At 44.3% G+C, this 19,210-nt stretch overlaps 1 long non-coding RNA gene across 1 annotated transcript; it reads left to right on the forward strand.

Annotated features, from left to right (window-relative positions):
* The first annotated feature begins 11,655 nt into the window (after positions 1-11,655).
* Positions 11,656-15,467, forward strand: LOC136357541 (uncharacterized). Its single transcript, XR_010742903.1, has 2 exons — positions 11,656-11,723; positions 15,031-15,467. It is a non-coding gene; the product is annotated as an uncharacterized lncRNA (long non-coding RNA).
* Positions 15,468-19,210: the final 3,743 nt, after the last annotated feature.

Here is a 19,210-nt window from a genome sequence, read left to right on the forward strand (position 1 = left end):
CAAAATTTAGTTCTAAAATTTAAAATTTGTCTTATAGGAATAAGCATAAGCCAAATAATGAGGCCTTCAAACACGAGCTCGATTTGTCGTTCAACTTTATCTCAAGTCGGGCAGGAATTGATAATGGACCGAATCAGCAACTTTGATTATCCTTTATTTTGGTTGGCATGTTCATTTTTACGGTAAAACTGACTCTTATGGATTATTGTAATGGTATTCCTGGTAATTCGTACGAGTATGTGTGGAGACGACTTGAAATCATGCTAACACGTCCCAGGATTCATGTCGTGTAATTCGAATAGAAACGGATGATCTGGGCAACGACGTACGTGATATCAACACGGACTCTACGAGTTACATTCTCTTCGTATCCACATCACACAAACTCTCTATCACAATTTGCTCGCGAGTCAATGAATGTTACGCGAGACGGGAATCGGATACGGACAACGTACCATAGTTTTGACACAACACATCTTCAAATTTTAAATCGTGGGCGAGGGGGACACAATCTCAATCGGACATGCGGCAAGGCCAAATCGTGGGCGATGGGGACACAATCCCAATCAGGCATGCGGAAAATCGCGCACACGAGTTGCGGATCCAATAGTGGCGGCAAGCGTGTGGAAACTAGAAAACGGACTCAGGTGTGGGCCCGATAGCCACGTGCGGCAAGGGTGCATGAAAAGGTGCGGGCCAATTATTTCGCATGCGTCTCGAATAAGATGGACACTCTGTTGTAAGAAAAAAAAGGAAAGGATTTAACAGAAACATAAAATTAGAACCGATTCAAACACGGATATCATACCCAAATTCTGGCAGAAACTTCTTTAATTTTTATATAATAGTAGAGATATACGCATGGAAAAGTACATGTGTTGACGAAAAAATCGAACACACTGGCCTGGGAGATCTGCTTAGCTCCTGTGCAGGTCCAAATATGATGAGATGCGGGCGTGCCAGTCAGTTTGATCTTGCAACTGATAAGATATGCAAATAATAGACAAAACAGCCGATCGGCTGACAAGCCGATGGAGTAGTTCCAGCCGATAGCCGATAATAGCCTATGCCGATACCAGCCGATAGCGATAAGGTTTAAGCAATCGGCTATATGTCCAATGTAGATAATGATATAAAGGCAATCGGCTGATGATGATGTAATAATATAGCAATATAATCTAGTATAAACCAATCGGCAAATAATATGATATAATAGAACAAGCATTGATCCGACGGTTAAAGCATACATCGGCTGGAGGTCCGATGTCATAAAATCCACAAGATTAGATTAAACAGTAAAACCTTTGTTGCGATCGGCTAAATCCAACTTATATGTATATGCAATCCTTACGAGCCGATGCAACGTCCAGATAACTCATCGGCTGAAACCCCGATGAAACTCTTATTGGCAATCAAGAAACAGGCTAGAGATTATGGTTCTAAGCACGACTTAGTAGATCAAACTTAACTGATGCAGCACTAAGTATGAAAAGAAACATAATATCTACACAATCAAGCCGTTGACTGATTTTCAGGGTGGTAAATGTCTAAGCTAATCTAATCTAGCAACACGATTTAGCCGATACTGGTAGAAACCCTAAAGCGAGAAGCAGCCGATAGAGGTAAATTGATATGCTAAGACTAGATTAACAGATACATATGATAAATAGGTAGACAAATATATCATCCAAACCGGAGCAATCCAAGAGGTCGAATGTATTGGTGCAGCCTTGAACGACGCTGATGTAGATGAGAAATTGCCTGGGCCGACGGAACATTGGACTTACCCCTTCGCCGGAGATCGAACATCGATGCAGCCCCACGTCAGGTGCCAAGTCCCGCCGGACGATAAAATAAAGTAGAAAAGGTAAAAGGTGGTGATGCGCCGAATTGTATTGATCGTGAAGATAAATTACATAGACCCCGGGTGTACATATTTATACCCATGGGTTGATACAAGTCCTTGTCGGACAAGAAAGAAACTAACCTAAAGATAAAAGGAAAACATAAAGTCCTTATCGGACACTAAACACACTTTCCTAAAGATAAAAGAAAACTAACAAACTATTCCTAATTAATAGATAAACTGCCATGCCGCATCCTCTTTAAACTCAGTTACTTATGGATAAGCTTCCTTTAGTAGATTGATTTCCTTAACCGAATATAGCAGAAATCCGACTATTGGCGACTTGATAAGTCACATCGGCTGATTCCGAGATGCTGCAGCCGATAATGATTTTAAGCCGATGACGTCTTTGCTGATTACCAAATTTCACTGTTGACAACATGTTGGTATGCATTGAAGAGAATTTAGAGTATTTACCATCCAATTCTCGTGCCTCAACTTTTTTACCACCTAATCCGTATGCCCTCTCTAATATGACATTAGGACTGCTAATTAGTCTTTTTGGTACCACTTTCTCAGTTTTTTTTATGTATTTCTCATTTCATAGATCAATTTGTATTTCTTTTCAGGCATTGTGGACTGTTTTGCCCCTAGGCCCGCTTGTCAGATCAAAGGGTGTGATATCCTGTGGGGACACCCAATTTAGGCTTGGTGCCCCGAAAATTCACTCGTGATCGTCCAGGATTTCGATCACGCACAGATTGATATACAAAACAGCTTCTGATTAATTATACAAATTTGTTCATACAAACTAATTATACAACTGTTAATGGTTTTAAAGATCTAAACTATTACAACCTTATTTGAAAGTACAAAGAAAAACCCAAAGCTACTAAACTTCACAGACATAAGCTTGAGTGGAGACTAAGCCTAGAAAAACTCATCATTGAAGTAGGCCTCGCTACCTTCTGGAACTTCTTCGTAATACGGTTCTTCTATATGTTAGATTAAGCAAGAGTGAGTACTTATGTACCCAGCAAGACACTTATAAATATGATATGAATATTATTACAGAAGTTTAAATATCATCATCTTAAGCATAAGGTATTGAATTAAAGAGAAAGTAAGCACAACAACAAAATCTCATTATCTTCATTAATATTTTATGTTTAAAATTACTTATACGTCAGGAGTAGGAATCACCCTTATGACACAACTCCAGAACCGGGAGTACAGCACATTTGAATGATTTAATTTACCTCTGCAGAGACTGTCCAGCTTTACCCACACGATATCAATAGTTTGCAAGGCTGAGGACACCAGAGCCGTTCGAAGGTCCCACTTACTACTAGTTACTGCACGAGTGGGATATTGATCCGTCTTAGCAGTCGGGCACTTGCTGGGCATAAGCAAGGCTACATGGTCGCTGCTTTCACGGGTTCCACCGTTGTGAACCATGCCCCCAACCTCCTTACACATGCGTTCACCCCAATCCTGCTCCTAGTGAGCCAACCAACAGTCTTTCATATAGTGGGACAATGTACTAGGCTAAGTCCAATTACTTGGTCGTGTGGATGGACGCAACTATGTCATTTCCCATGGTATAAGGGGGTAATTATAATCCGGTTAAACCACCCAAAACTTTCCAAACTCCCCACACCAACAAACTTCATCATATATCAACATTCATAAACCTCAATATTCACAATCTCAACTCATAAATGCCCATTTTAACCGGATTCCTAAGTTTGTAAAGTTGTTTGGAATAGTAATTCACATAAAATGATGACCAATGTTTCTTTCTATAATCTCATGCAATAATGCTTGAAATCATTACCAATTATTCCAAATCACTACAATGTTATTCTGAAGTATAACATCTACCCATGAGATGTTAAAAGAGTAAATATCATGCATCAAATTTAAATATGAAGATTAAGGTTTCTATATGATTTTATGTCTTGCCTTGCACCTCGAAATCTTCAGGGGCTTTAGCGTAGTCGGCTGTGTCCACGTCAGCTCCTGTGATGTTAACCGGATCTTCTGGATTGTCTAACGTAAGTATACGTGAAAGATAGCAAATAAAACCTATAAGGAAAAGTACTACAGATAAACGGTAAAATAAAAGAAAATAACAAAATTGGAGCATGAAGAGAGGCAAAGGCAAAAGGGCAAAAGATAATTGAATTTCGAAAGAAAATGGCATTTAAAGAAATTAAAGGAAAATTAAATTTTAAAAAGGTTTTTAGAACAAGAAATTTAAAATTAAAGGGATATAAAGTAAATCAAATAAATTTAAATATATATATATATATATATATATATATATATATATATATATATTTAAAGGTTAATTAAAATAATTTAGAATTAGAAAGTAAATAATTAAATAAGGAAAAGGTTTTTAAGTAAAGAATTTTAAATAAAATTTTAAAAATAGGAAATTTGGTATAGAAATAAAGGATTTGAAATTACATGAATTTAGGTCAAAGATTTTCTGGAATTGGACTTGTGGTTGAAGAGATATGAGCTCCTAAATATTGAAAAACAAATAAAAGAAAAAGAGAGTACTGTGCAGTGGGGCCCGCTTGTCAGTCCTCTTCTTTTTCCTTTATTTCTTCTTCTTCTCCCCTCCTTTCTTCTTCTTGTTTCCTCCCTTCTTCTTCACAGGCACAGAGAGAGGAGGGAGAGGGCGCGGCGAGGGGAAGGAAGGGGCGGCTCCGGCGGCTGACGCGCGACGGCGACGGCGGCTGGAGGCGGCGCACAAACAAAGCCGACGGCCGGTTGTGGGGGAACTTAGAACGGCGGCCGGCGGTGATGGATTGGAGAGAGGGAGAGAGAGAGAGAGCTTGGAGCTTCGATTTTTTTGTGATGGAAATGGAGGGGTTCGCCGGTTTTTATAGGAAGCAAAGGCGGTGGAGGGAGAGGTGGTCGACGACGGCACGGCTCGGCGTCGATTTGGAGGTGGGGAGGCGGCGCGGCAAGGTGGCGGCGGTGGATTGGCTGGAGGCGGCGAGGTGGCGGCGGCGGATTGGTCGAGCGCGGTGGCGGCGGCGGATTGGTTGGGTGAGGTGGCGGCGGCGGCGAGATGGCGGCGGCGGATTGGTTGGCGACGGCGGCGGCTGGTTGCAGCGGTGGCGGCGGCGGATTGGTCGGGCGGTGACGAGGTGGCGGCAGCGGATTGGCTGGTGGCGGCGAGGTGGCGGCGGCGGATTGGCTGGGCAGCGGCGGTTTGGCTGGGTGGCGGCGGCGCCTGGTTTCAGCGGTGGCGGCGGCGGCTCACAGGAAGGAGGAGGGAGGCTGAATAGACTTTTGCCAATTGGGCCGAATGAAGGGACTTCGGCCTAAACTAAATAGGAGCTTTTGACAATTTGCAAATAGAATTCAAAGGAGATGGAACTTAAGGAGATAAATTTGAGTACTTTTTGAATTTGACAAAGAAATTTAAAATAAAGCTTTTAGATTACCAAAAGGATTTGAAAGTTTTTGAAATAGAAACACAACCTAATTAATTAGAGATATAAATTTGAAAAGGACAAAAATAGGAAATGCTCCAATTTAGTAAAATGTAATAAAAACCAAAAGGAAAACTTGTCGCGAAAAAAAAATTTCTCCAAAAATTTAAGATTTTTGAGTATGTTACGTATCCTTTGGAGTCTGGATCGATCGATCTGAGCGCCATCGACATCCACTCCGGCGCCGCGGGCGTGAGCGCCACCACCCCGCCGTCCCCAAGCCTCGCCGCCGGCCAACTCGACGCCCCACCGCCACCAAGCGCTGCCGCCCGCCCTCGACGCCCCACCGCCACCAAGCGCCCCCGCCGTTACTGTTCGCCGGCGGCCCAGTTCCCGTCGGCACCAAGCTCATGTTTTACTTTTTCTGCAGGAGACTGTAGTTACTATGTTTCTTGCATAACATTGAGAGTCACAGTTGCTTCGTTACTCTCAGTCTCTGACCAGCATTGTCGTTGTGCTTCATCTCGATCAGCCTGCAGCTGATGTCATTCTAGCTAGAATTGATAGCCAAAGTTACTGATGTAGTTAACTGCCAGGCATTTTATATCATCAAGAACTGAACATATGATCAACTATCCATCTTCCTTTCTTCAGATTACATAACCCAAACAGGAACAAGTGCAAACTGAAGCTGTCGGTATTGTGCCGCTGAAAGCCTGAAACTGAACCAATTTCCATGCAGATTCCTGTTCTTCCAGCTGCCATTCTGAACAACATCGCATGGAAAATTGCTACCAATTTCAGATATGTACACTCCCATAAACAACCAAATATGTCTATGTATATAGTATACACAATACATGAACTAGTACATCCAAATATGAACAATCAATGAGTACTGCCCCAGTTCTCTGTCCTCTATATTAGAGTGTATTTACATATAGTATAAGCAACTATATGTTCTTCCAACTGAAACACTGAAAAAACAAACTACAGCTTGGTGGCGGTAGTGGGGCGTTGACTGCCGGCGGCGGCGCCCAGCGGGAGTGGTGGCGAACGGCGGAGTGGTGGCGGCGCACGGCCGCGGGAGTGGTGGCAAACGGCGGCGAGGTGGTGGCGCTCACGGCCGTGCCGAGCGACGCCTAGAGACTGGAAGGATCGATCAATCGAGAGAAGAGGAAATATCTTTGTAACATACCCAAAATTTCAGGACTTAAAATTCCTTTTCAAAATAGTTAGAGGTTAACTTCTCCAATTTTGAGAGCCAAAAATTTCCGTTTTAACTTAAGTGATGACCAACTTAAACCATTGCATGATTAAAATTTGAGAACAAAATAAAAACCTTTTCATTCCAAACATTAGACTAGAAATGTCATCAAGCATTTGAGCATACATGTGCATAATGCATGACTAGGCTTGAGTCCATTGTGCATTTGGATTTTGGTCTCGCTTTTTATAATAGGTCTCATGAGCATAAACTAAAAGGTTTAAAATTACTAAACAAAACTATAGTTAATCTTGGGTGATAACATGTGGACTTCATATTAAATTCTAATAAATTTTTCTCAGCCCAAAAGAAGTTTAATGTAATCCCTATAATAATATTAGGTGCAATTATGAAGTAGGAACACATATACAAAGAAAGGCTATTCTAATTCTTTAAAATAATCTGTGCAAAATGAAATCATGGAAAAATTTATGTAAACTATATTTAGCATAAGCAATTCACTAAAATATTGGTACTAAGTTAATAACTAAGTTTAATACCTCAAACTAATCAGTCAAATCAGACAATTAAGAGAAATCAAATTAAATTTTAATCGGCTAAAGCCATACTTCATCCAAAAGTACATTTAACTGCACATAAGTGAACATGGAAAATAATTTATTCAAATACTAGATTATTTATCATGCCTAGATATAATTTTTCTAGAATTTTCCTCCTCTGTTTAGGCTTCCTAAAAATTCAATCTAGCCTTTAAATAGCCTATCTTTGTTTAATTTCTGTGATTAATCTATCCATTATTTTTTAGTGCAACCAAAGAAAATGGAATCTAGGTGTAATCATTTAACTCCAGTAAAATCAACACTAATTAATTTGGTCCACCCATTAAGTTATGAAGCTTCAAATTTAGGGGGAGAGAAAATAATCTAAAAATTCGTCTAAAACCGTGTTCACCCAGAATCTTACCCACACCTCTCTCTTCCACTTAGAGCACTTCATCCTGGGCCCACTTGGAAGCCTCTCCAGCTCGCCCTTTCTCTGTGCCTCACCCTCAGCCGACCAAGAACACAGAGAGGGAGAGATCGAGCGAGCCGACGCGTGGCCACAATGTGTCGACGACCTCGGGCTTTCCTTTTCTCGCTCTCTTCTCCTCCAGTCTGAGTCGCCATTCCTCACTCATCACTCAGAGCCGAAGAAGCCGAGGGGAGCAGGTCCTCTGCCTCTCCGTCACCAGCGACCTCACCACCGGCCATGGAGGTGACGACCATCGCCATCTCCGTTTGTGTCAAGGTCACCTCTATCTCTTTCGCATTCCCATCTCTCCACACAATGCCGAACCACTTCTTTGTTGACCACCTCCCGTTTTGTGCATCACAGCCACCGGAACATGACCACGCCAACGACGCCCTGGAGCACGCACCGGAGCGTCGCCGCTTCGACATCATTGTCGTCCGGCCATTCTCGTCCATCCCGAAGCAAGCCGCTATGCCAAGAATCTCGCCTCGACCACCTCTTCAAGACGCCTCAAGAACCCTAGCCAGAAACATCAAGAACACGGAGAACACATCCTTTTCTTCCTCGACGCTGATCCGAACTCACCTCCGCCGTCATCGTCGATTACCGCTGCCTCGGTAAGCCATTGTTCGATTCGTCGTGCATACACCATCTCCTTGACCTCACAACCTTCGTGCATACCTTCCTTTAGCAGCTCGTCGTCCCGTTCGAGCCGTCGCCGTTCACCCGAGGAGGAGCGCCGCTGTCACACCCCGAAGTTTTCCTCCCAAGCCAAAATTGTAATTTATAAATGACCCTAAGAAAATGCAGGTGAAATCAAGAGGAAACCCTAAGAAAGTAATGCAAATAATAATCGGATTTGACATGTGGAATTTTTCTTGAGTTCTACATGTCGAAATTCATTAACAGGATTTTTAGTGGAATTTTCAGAGCTCTAGAAATAATTTTAACCAATTAAAATTGAGCAAGCAATATTTTTAATTCCAGGGAAAATCCTTTTTCCTTTTTCTTTTTCTTTTTCTTTTCCCTCCCTTTTTCCTTTTTTTTTTTTTCGAATGGGCCGCCGGCCCATTCCCCTCCTTCCTTCCCTCCCCCTTACTGGGCCGGCCGCAGGCCGAGGCCCAGCCAGGCCGCCCCGCTGCCTCCTCTCTCGGGGTCGCCGACAGGTGGGGCCCACCTGTCGGGCCCGTCCCCCACCTCCCGCCGCTCCCGGCGCGCCGCCGCGCCGAAACCGCCGCCGCGCCCACGTCCCCGCCTTCTCCGGGCCACGTCAACCACGCCCGCGCGTGCGCCGCGTCTCCCGCGCCCACTCCCCCCTCTCTCCCGCTCGCGCCCGCGCCCGAGATGGCCGGGATTCGAAAATCGAATCCCGCCTCTCTCTCCTCCCCCACTCCCCACGTCGGCCGGCGATTCCCGCCTCTCCCGGCCACGTCCGGTTCCCTCTCCCCCTATTTAAGCACCGCCGCCGTCCCCTCTCACTTTTTCCCCATTTCGCCGCACTCTCTCGAGCCTCCCATCGCTCCCGCGCCGTGCAACCCCTTGCCGCCGCCTTTTTCGCTGCTCCGGCCGCCGCTAGCCGCCGGTAGGGTCGCCGCCAGGCTGCGCCGTCGCCGCCGTCGGGTTCGCGTGGCCGAGATCCACCCCGTCCACCCCTCCTCCGTCGAGGTTCGTCGCCGGAGCCCTCATCCCCTCGCGCACGGGTGAGCATCACCTCCACCGCCGCCTTCGGCCATGGTTTCCGGTCGCCGTGGTTCATCTCCCTCCCTCTAATCCCTCTCTTCTCCTTCCTTAGGGCACCCCGAAGCTCGTCCGCTAGCCGACGTCGTCCTCCCGTGGCTTGTCGTCGCCGTTCGCCATCGTCTTCCTCCGCGCCGGCCACCCTCGGTGAGGCATCCCTCCCCTCTTTTCCCCTTCCTCTCCTCTTAGTGCCGCGCCGCCGCTTCTAGTCGTGTGCCGTCGCCTCCGACTGCCGCCGCCGCCTCCCGTGCCGCCGGTCGCAGCCGTCGTCGGCCGCGTGCCGTCGCCGCTAGACCTAGCCGGCCGGTCGGCTTTGATGCCGAGTCGCGCCGGCGGTCGCCTTTATCGCCGCCCGTTCCCTCCCCTTCCTAGCCGCCGCTTAGCGCAGCCGCCTTCGCGTCGCCTTTTGCGCCGTCGCCTTCGCCGCCGGCCGCCGTCTTGCGCCGCTGCCGCAATCGCGCCGCGCCGTCGCGCGCCATGGCCGCCGGGCCGGTTTGCGCCGTGCCCGCGCGCCCCGGCCGCGAGCTCCCGCTGCCGTCCGATCTACCCTTGGGTAGATCGGGGCCATCGGTTCGGCCGCCACGTGGTGCGCCGCTCCTCCCCGGTCCGTGGACCCGATCCGCCGTGGACCGCCCTCTCCCGAGTCACTGCCATGCGGGTCCCGCTTGCCGGCGCCCTTCCTCCCTCTCCCGAGTCGCTGACCGGTAGGCCCCGCATGTCGGTGCCACACCCCCCGCGCTGACGTCAGCCCTGGTTAATATTGCGCAATAAATTATTTAAGGATTTTTGTTATAGTAATAAACACAGTGAATCTTCTAAAATTCATAACTAATTCATCCGAGCTCCGTTTAATCCCATTCAAGTCTCAGTAAATCAAGAAAAATGTGTAGAATCCATTAAAAATGGTTTTGTTCCCTGTTTCAGTAGTCTTATAGCCTGTTTGCAATGTTTGCCTTGTATGTCGCTAGATTCCGGTTCCTCCGACGCTCCGGTGTACTTCGAGATAGTCGCCGAGGTCCCTCCAGCAGCAGAGCAAGGCAAGTCATGCTTGTCACTTGATCATATTGATCCTATATTGCAAATGTCCTAATGTTTTCTTTCAAATACCGCATTTGTTTTGCAATATTACTATGGGATGGTTACCTATTGTTACAGCCATGCTATTTTGATACCATGCTCCTTTGTTAGCTTGGGTTATAACCTGATTAGAGTTAGGACTAGGGTTTGCTTAGCCATGCTTAGTTCAACTAGTTCACAATGGGGAAAATCATATTAATGTTTAGACTGTTAGTTCTAATGGTAATGTTGGATTAGTGACATCGCTTTGGTGTTGGTTAATTAAAATGAATCACATGGTGGGCTGTGGGTGCATGGTTTTGCTGGTCGCACCCATGGCAGTTAAGGACCGGTTCGCGGGATGCCCTGGAAGAACTTATCGTACTTACCACAAGCCAGCGTGGGCAACGGCTGGGCTTGTAGTGTAGCTATCCTCTAGTCGACGCATCCAGGCAAGGGTGGGCGTGATGGAGCGGGGCGGGCCCTGCGACGGCCTCTGTCGCTTCCGGATTCACCTAGGCACGAGAGGGGACTGCCCGTTGCCCGCTGGGGACGGGGGTGAAACCTGAGGTGTGGTGTGCTTGGCTAGAGGGGGTTATGCGAAGGGTCCTGTCACGGCATCTTTCCGGTATGTCATGGTGGCATGTCGGCGCACGGAAACGTGTCGTAGGGCTGTGTCTTGTGGGTACAGTTGTACACCTCTGATCAGAGTAAAACTATTCGAATAGCCGCGCCCGCGGTTATGGGCGGTCAACCAGATTCACCGTGATTAGTCTTACCCTAGTGTAATCTTTTGAATTTGGATAATTTAGGTGGATGGTTGGGCCTGTCGCAACGTGGTGTAGCGTTGGACAGTGGATGATTAATACTGCTTAATTATTACAACTGTTTTCGCATTCAACTCCTGTTTATAAATGCCAGTATTTATGCAAATGAACCTGCTTGGCTATCCCTTGTTGAATCCATGCATCATACCCCCATTCCGGTATGACTTGCTGAGTACAGTGGGTAGTACTCAGTCTTGCTCTATTTTCCCCCGATCTCAGAGCTCGAGTATGTGTCCGATGGCGGGTTCTCCGAGGAGTAGGCTTCGTCCGTGTCGTCGAGGATGCCTGTGGAGTGGTGTTCCCGCTGCAGTTCAAGTCAAGGATTAGCTCCAGTTATCTTTTGTTTTCCGCTGCATTTCTGTAAGACTTTTATGATGTTTGTAAGACGTGGATCTGAATGTCAACATTGTCGTTTGTGTACCCCGGCTGGTCCTGGACGGGGATTTTAATGCACATTCTGCTTGGAATTCTATTCGGGAATTTCTGGGCGTGACAGCCGCCGTCAAACCGTTCCAACCGAAGCCACTTCTATCCAAGCTTCGGCGATTTCTTCCTACAGCTTGGTGAGCCTCCTGGACCTCTTAGGAAACACATGCATGGATGCATCTAGCAAAATCAAAGCCCCTAGGCAACATGCAGTAACAACTCATCTATACCCTCACCATAGGTGCTACTCCGATGTCTCCTAGCCAAGAAAACTAGAGGAATGGAATCGTGAGAGCATTCTCTTAATTTTATTTTTTGACCTCATTCCCAGTCGAGCCACCAATCGTCGCCGACGAGCTCGCCAAAGCCATGGCCAAGCTCCCAGTCCATCGGGCTGCTGGAGGTTGAAGATGAGGACTTTGTCCTGTAAATGATCAAAAACATAGGGTTCAAACTATAAAACTTCAGTCGTTTACATGTGGACCCATGGACCTAAATGCTGTTCATATAAAGCCCAGAGACCTTTTTGTATATTGGTTCAGCCACCGATCAGTGGACCCATGTGTATAAAAATCTGAAAATGCAAAGGAAAAATAACTAAAACATTAAATGTTTAACAGGAAAACACCCAAACTTGTAAAATCCATATAAAATCAAATGTAATTCATTTTGAGATGATTCCAGTTGCTGTAGATTCTTAAAGTTATGAACTCTATTTTAGAAATATAAAACTTGACACTCACTGTACAAATAATGTCTCTAAAATTTATCTAAGATAGGTCATACATAAAATAAAACATGTACAAACTTATAAAATACATAGAAAATTCATCTCAACTCATTTTGAAAGAAAATCAAATTCTACAGATTCATCATCATGCACTCTCTGATTAGGTGAAATCAAAGTAATTACTTTGCATCAAATGCCTCTAAAACTATTATCTCTTAGAATGATTAGTTTAGATAAGCTAAACTTTAGAAATTCATGTAGAACCAATTTAGCTTTAATTTGAGTAAACTTAAGTTCTGTAGGATAATCAAAACATGTATTTCCATGTTATGAAATAAGATTATATACTTACTGTGTAGTAAAAGTCTCTAAATATTCATATAAGGATTTACTAACATAGAGCAGCCTTTAATTTGTAAAACTTGTAGAAAATTCATTTTTAGTCCAAATGAAATGAACAAAGTTTCTATAGAACCAGCAAATAGTAAGCTTCAACATAGTAAAATAAAATTTGGCACCTTTTGTAGAGAACATAGATAAAAAACCTTAACTTAGTGAAATAAGAATTTAAACACATAGTGTTGATTAAGTAATACATAAACATGTATAAGTATATATACACTTTAGGTCTAATTAAACCTAAATAAAAACTTGATTGACCAGTGAAGCCATAGTTCCATCCTCATCCACTAAAACTTAGAAGAACTTAGCTCATATAACAATTTCTAGGTTAATATAATATATTGCTAGTTTAGATTAGAGCATCTCTAGTTTATAAAATATGAACCATAGTAGTAAAGACTATAAACATGTGAACTAAAAATGTTTTAGTTAACCAAATTATTCCTTTTATTCAACTTAAACAGGAAGTAGCATGTTCTGAACCTACAACTTGAGAGTCATGCACATATAAAACACTATATGCCTAAAACATGTTGTAACTTGTAAAATCTATAAGAAAATCATTATAACTTCAAAAATTGTGAAACCAAATGCATTAGTCTTAGAAAACACACCTCTACACCCCTGTGAAGTCTAATCTAGTAAAAATCACTTTACAAAAGTATTTCATAACACTACCTAAGACTATACTACTATAAACCGATAAAACTTCTAAAATTCATAACTCCCTAATGGAATAAGATAAAATAAAAATTATTCCACCCAAATTCATTTTAGATCAGTACCAACCCACTGTGCATAAATCATGTATTTTAAAACATTTTGGATTTTTAGCTCTTTCAGTGTTTAATTGCATAACGTGTCCTTTATCTAGATAATTGCATAATTGGTGAAGGAGTGGATTAGGTGCTAACATTTCTCTGATCAAGGCAAGTTTTCTCCTCCCATCCTTTGAACACATTGAATCCCATGATTTGAGGAATGAAAATATTTGTTTGCAAAGTTGCATGTGAACTTAGACTATATCGGTATTTAAAATTGGGTTAAGGTAGTTATGACCTATTTGCTGCATACCCCACCTTGAATAATTGATCCTCTTGCTGTTTGAACCCTTAGAAATGGTTAGAGTACACTCTTTGTGCTCAAATGGGTTTATATATGCTCTATGTGCAACTACTTGCTTAGCCATGCTTAGAAATATGCAAATGTTCATTCCATCTATAATTAAAATGTGAATTTTGATACATGAACCCTTGCTAGAATAAAATGAATATGATGGGTATTTGCGAACTAAAATTTGTAAAATGTGATTTTATAGTTGGGCGGCAAGTGGTGTGCATATGGTGTTAGTTGCATACCGATAGGGGAGTGTTTGTCTAAGTCCATAAGGACCGAACTTGTGTCACCCATTTAAAGTTATTCGTACATCCACATGTGCTAGTATGGGATGGCCTAAGCTGATTAATCTATTTAGGACTAGCCTTGCATTCTGGTAGGCCGGTGTGTATGAGTTAGTCGATAATTCTGAGGAATTAGTCGATGATTCAGAGGAACTTCCTATTTGCCCCGACGTGGTAGTTTAGGTGACTAAGTTTGTCCAATACAACGGTATTGTGCCACGTGGGTGGGTTCCCGTTGTGTCCGCCACCACGGCGTTAAGTTTAAGGCGTGGGCCCGCCACTTAACGGTTGTAGGCATATTCCAAGTATGCCTAGGATAGAGGAACACGTATCGTGCTGGTGCAAGGCTAGGCTCTAAGTAGTGTAAAGGCTTTGTTATGACCTCTAGATCACATTCAACATGAAGAGTGTGGTGGAGTCTTGCAAACTCAAAACAAACTAGCGAATTCATATCATGTGGGTAAAGCTATACAAACTCTGCAGAGTTCTTTAAACTAATCGATTAGCCGTGCTCACGGTCATGAACGCTTTGGTGATGTGTCATGAGTATAGACTTTATGTTTTAAAATGTGATCATGTGACATTGGTTTGAAATTGATAAATGTGTTGAGTTGTGTGTATTATGTGATATATTATGACTTGTTGTCAAAGGATGACAACAAGAGATTGATTATGATGGAATTATGATGAACTTAATATTGAAACTTAAAATTGGTTTTGTTAATTGAAGCATCAACTCCTTTACAAAAGAATTGCGAAACAAAACTTGCTTTATGCTGAAATTGAACTACATATTGTCTTCCTTTGAATATATGCCTTACATGTAGTATAGTAGGATTGACTTGTGCTTGCCAGTACATTAACTTGTTTAATGTACTGACTCTTGCTGTTGATATAACCTTTTGTTTACAGGTTTAGACTTAGTCTTTGAGTGATGCGTGTTCCGATTGCTTCTTCTAGGATGAGAACTTAATGGGGTAAACCCCTAGTCGGTGTGCTTGTGATTGGGTAGTCAAGCTTCCGCTATTCTCTAATAAGTCTATTTGGCCGGTTGGCCTATGTATTTATTAAGTTGTTGTAAGTCTTAAGTTTCTTTCGTCTTAGTTGTGTTTGCTATGTATAATCATGCTTAAGATGAAAGTGTGGATCTAGTGCATATCCTGGGAACTAGATTCACATGAGTATGAGTTAGGAATATTTGAGAGGATGTAAATCTTTAGCCATTTTTGTCAAGTCTCCTGAATATGTAACACATCTGGTCGCCGCCTTCGAGTGGTTTGACGAGCACATTTTAGGCTGAAGTTGACTGGCAGGCTAAAGGTCCAGCAATGTCTCCAATATTTCTCTCTCGAGGCGTCGGATGTTTCATTATGCTTGTTTGATGACTTGAATTATTCACTTTATCTCTCAAATATAATGGAAGGTCCGGAGAGCCTACGACAATCTTCCTTTGATCTTACAGTGGGCCTAGGGGCAAAATTGTCCACAATGCCATAAAAGAAATACAAATTGAGTTAAGAAATGAGAAATACATCAAAAACTGAGAAAGTGGTACCAAATAGACTAGTTAGCAGTCCTAATGTCATACGGAGTATTATAGAGGGCATACGGATTGAGTGTAAAAAAGTTGAGGCACACGAATTGGATGGTAAATACTCTAAATTCTCGTCCACGAGAGTTATTATACCAAAAAAAGATGAAAAGAGGTGGACTGGACAGAAAATCACCTGAAAAAGGAAAGGGATCTCTTCTTTCTATAAAGCTAATGTCCACTAAACACCTAAAGCTCAACATATAAACATAGTATTTATTAGCACTCCTAAAACTTACATGTAGCATGCCACATCAACCCATTAAGCACACAAAGTTTAACATGCAAGCATATAGTAATTATATCTACAATTTACTTCATTCCAAAACTAAACATACTAATTCTCAAACCATTTTCATAATATTTTAATCCAAATCATTTGTTCATTTCTCCAGTATCTAACATATATCCCGCAGCAAAGCGCGGGGCATCATCTAGTTAGGGGCGAAACAATTTGGTCGCTAATGTATTATATGTGTAATAATTTTCCATGGTTTATTCAAAACAAAAAATATATATTGCTTATTACTCAAAAGTCATAATAATAGGTAGCTACTAATCCCGCAGCAACTCGCGGAGTATATTCTAGTATTCCTAACTCCTTTGTAATATTCACTAGTTGTTTGTAAGCAATAAAATGTTGTAATAAGTTCAATTGCCGTTGTTCATCTTTATATTGGGTTTAATTGGCATCTCTAAAACATGATATCATGAATCTTCACCCCCATCTTTATAAAACCATCCAATTCAAGTCCTATGGCAATATGGATGCCTGTTTTGACTGAAGTGGCATCCTAGTCAGAAAAAAATTTAAAACATGTAGGGCCCACATATAAGTGGACTTCCGAATCTCCCCACCTATCTCCTCTCTTCCTTATCTCTACCTCTCCCCTATCTTTGAGGTCACAAACGGGGAGAGGGCCGATGGCCAACCAATCTATCTGTGGGAGGATGTAGCGGAGGTCGAACGGCTATGCCCCAGTCTCCTCTCTCCCGCCACCTCAGTTGCAGCAAGGCGAGGCATCATCCCGAACACAACCTCCCACTTGATGAAAAACCGCAACGTCTCTATCAAGGGCAACCAACACCTCGTAGTATACCACATCCAGCGCCATAACAAGGTCGAAGCGAGAAGCAGCTACGAGGGCCTCCATTGCAAGACAGAGACGGAGCCTCCATGGGAGTCAAGTAGGGATGCGTTGAGGGAGCCGTTGTGGCGAAGGTTGGGGAGTACCATGGGGAGATCCAAGAGGATGGGATGGGCAGGCTGTGCCATGGCCATGCCAAGCCCGGCGGTGCTGGTTCCCGAGCTGAGCTTATGGATTCCTAGAGAGCTCTTCGAGGTGAATGTCCATGGGAGGAGGTCCAGGGAGGCTGGGAGCAGGCAAAGGAGGGTGGAGACCAACAGCTAGAGCTGGAACGTGAGACCGAGTGCGAGGAGGGTGCGTACGATGATAGTGGATAGGTCAGGTGCAGCATGTCTTCTCTCTCCAGCTACCTTGACCGCAACAAGGTGAGGTGCCAGCTGTCGCCGTAGAGAGAGATGGGGAAAGAGATGAGAGGTGGAGAGAGATGGGAGGGATAAGAAATCCCCTGACATGAGGGCCCAATGATATGTGGGCTCACTTACTCGTGGGTCCTACATGTCATGTAGTTGTGTCCTGTGAGTACAGTTGTACACCTCCAGCCAAAGTAAAACTACTCGAATAGTCGTGCCCGTGGTTGTGGGCAATTAACCAGCTTCACCGTGATTAGTCTCACATTAATTATTAGAGTTAATCGAAACGGTGTAGTTCATGTGGATGTTTGAGCTTGTTGCAATGGAGTGTAGCGTGGGGCAGTGATGTTTAATACTTTTTTTTAATCTAATTGATTGTTTTATTGATTTCAATTACTACTTTACATTTGCATTATGCAAACAAACCCGTAGACTTCCTTAAAATCTTTGCATCATACCTCCTCTTGGTATAACTTGCTGAGTACAGTTGGTAGTACACGGTCTTACTCTATCTCCCACACCCCAGAGCTAGAGTACTACTCGGATGGAGGAAACTTGGAGGAGTAAGCTTTGTCCCTGCTGTCAAAGATGCATGTGGAGTGGAGTCGCCACAATGCAGCACACAGAGCCCGTTGTCGCTGTGCCGAGGGCAACCGCCACCGATTCGAACTCTCACACTAGAGAACCACCAGATCTAGATGAGACGGCAATGGACCCTAGCCTCTGTGCCCTCTCCACCGCTGCTTGCCATTCCCATCGTTGCATGACATCGCCACGCCTCTGCTACCACCACAGAGGGTGAGTCGACGCTGCTAGTGCCTTGCATCATCCTCGCCAACGCCACCGCCAAATCCATTCAAGGAAGGCAGGATCTGGCCATGGGGCATCAAATCTGGCTGTCCCCATTGTCGCTAGCCACTACACTGCCTTTGCGTCCTCAACCCCACCGCCACTGTGTCCTCCACCACCTTCACCGTCAGCCTCCTACCGAAGGGCGGTCTCCTTGCTAGCTCCGCCCAGGGTAGACCAGATTTGTACTATGCCGCCTCTCAAGCAACTTCGGTGCCCCAACCATCGTGTTGTCCTCAAGGCAGGAAGAGAGTTTCCTGGTACCACCGTCCTTATTGCTGTTCGGTTTGCCTGAGAGCCACTCGGGCAATGCCGATGTAGAGGGGAGGAGGGAGGGGAGCGGTGACAGGTGCTTTTTTCATCGTCCCGGCTGTCCTAGGGTGGGGGCGACGAGGACAGACCATATAACCAGGGTTTGCTAAACAATATTGGATTGCTTATATTTGGAAATGGAAAAGGTATTCTGCAATGAGACATATGCTGTGATATGAGAATATGAGATGTACTTTATTCCCGTGCATGATAGTTACTTTTCCTTCTAATTTGAAGAATTTAACAATATGTAAAAATTTAATGATCTTGTAGCCAATATTGATCTAGACGCTAGATGCTAGATTGATGATGACCAAGGTCTAGAGTACGTCTAGGTAGTGTAGACGCAAGTCTAGAACGGTGCAGACGATGACGGAGCGCGGTGCTCCTCACCGGGAGACCGCACAGGCCCCCCTTTGCCGGTTCGGCCGGGGGCTCAGGGTGAGATCTCAAGCTCTCCGTGTATGTGGGAAGATCGCGACCTCTCAAAAGAGCATGAAACTCAAGCGATGTATACAGGTTCAGGCCGCTGAGAAGCGTAATACCCTACTCCTGTGTTTTGGTGGATCTGTGTAAGAAGGAGCTACAAAGTGTCAGCTAACCTCTCCCTTGCTCTAGGTTCCGAATCTGGAAAAGATCATCCCCCTTCTCTATGGGCAAGGTCCTCCTTTTATACTTCAAGGGGATACCACATGCACCCCTCCCTTTCCAAACTGGACTTTTCTTCTCTTCATAAATGGACGGAGATTTGCACGGTCATCCTCCGAACACCCTCCTGACGGGACGGCACACACCTACCTCCACTTCTGCCTGAGGTGGGCACATCGTGGGAAAGTGGCTGT

The sequence above is a fragment of the Oryza sativa genome, chromosome 8, assembly GCF_034140825.1.
Source record: "Oryza sativa Japonica Group chromosome 8, ASM3414082v1".
In the NCBI taxonomy this organism is placed as follows: Eukaryota; Viridiplantae; Streptophyta; class Magnoliopsida; order Poales; family Poaceae; genus Oryza; species Oryza sativa.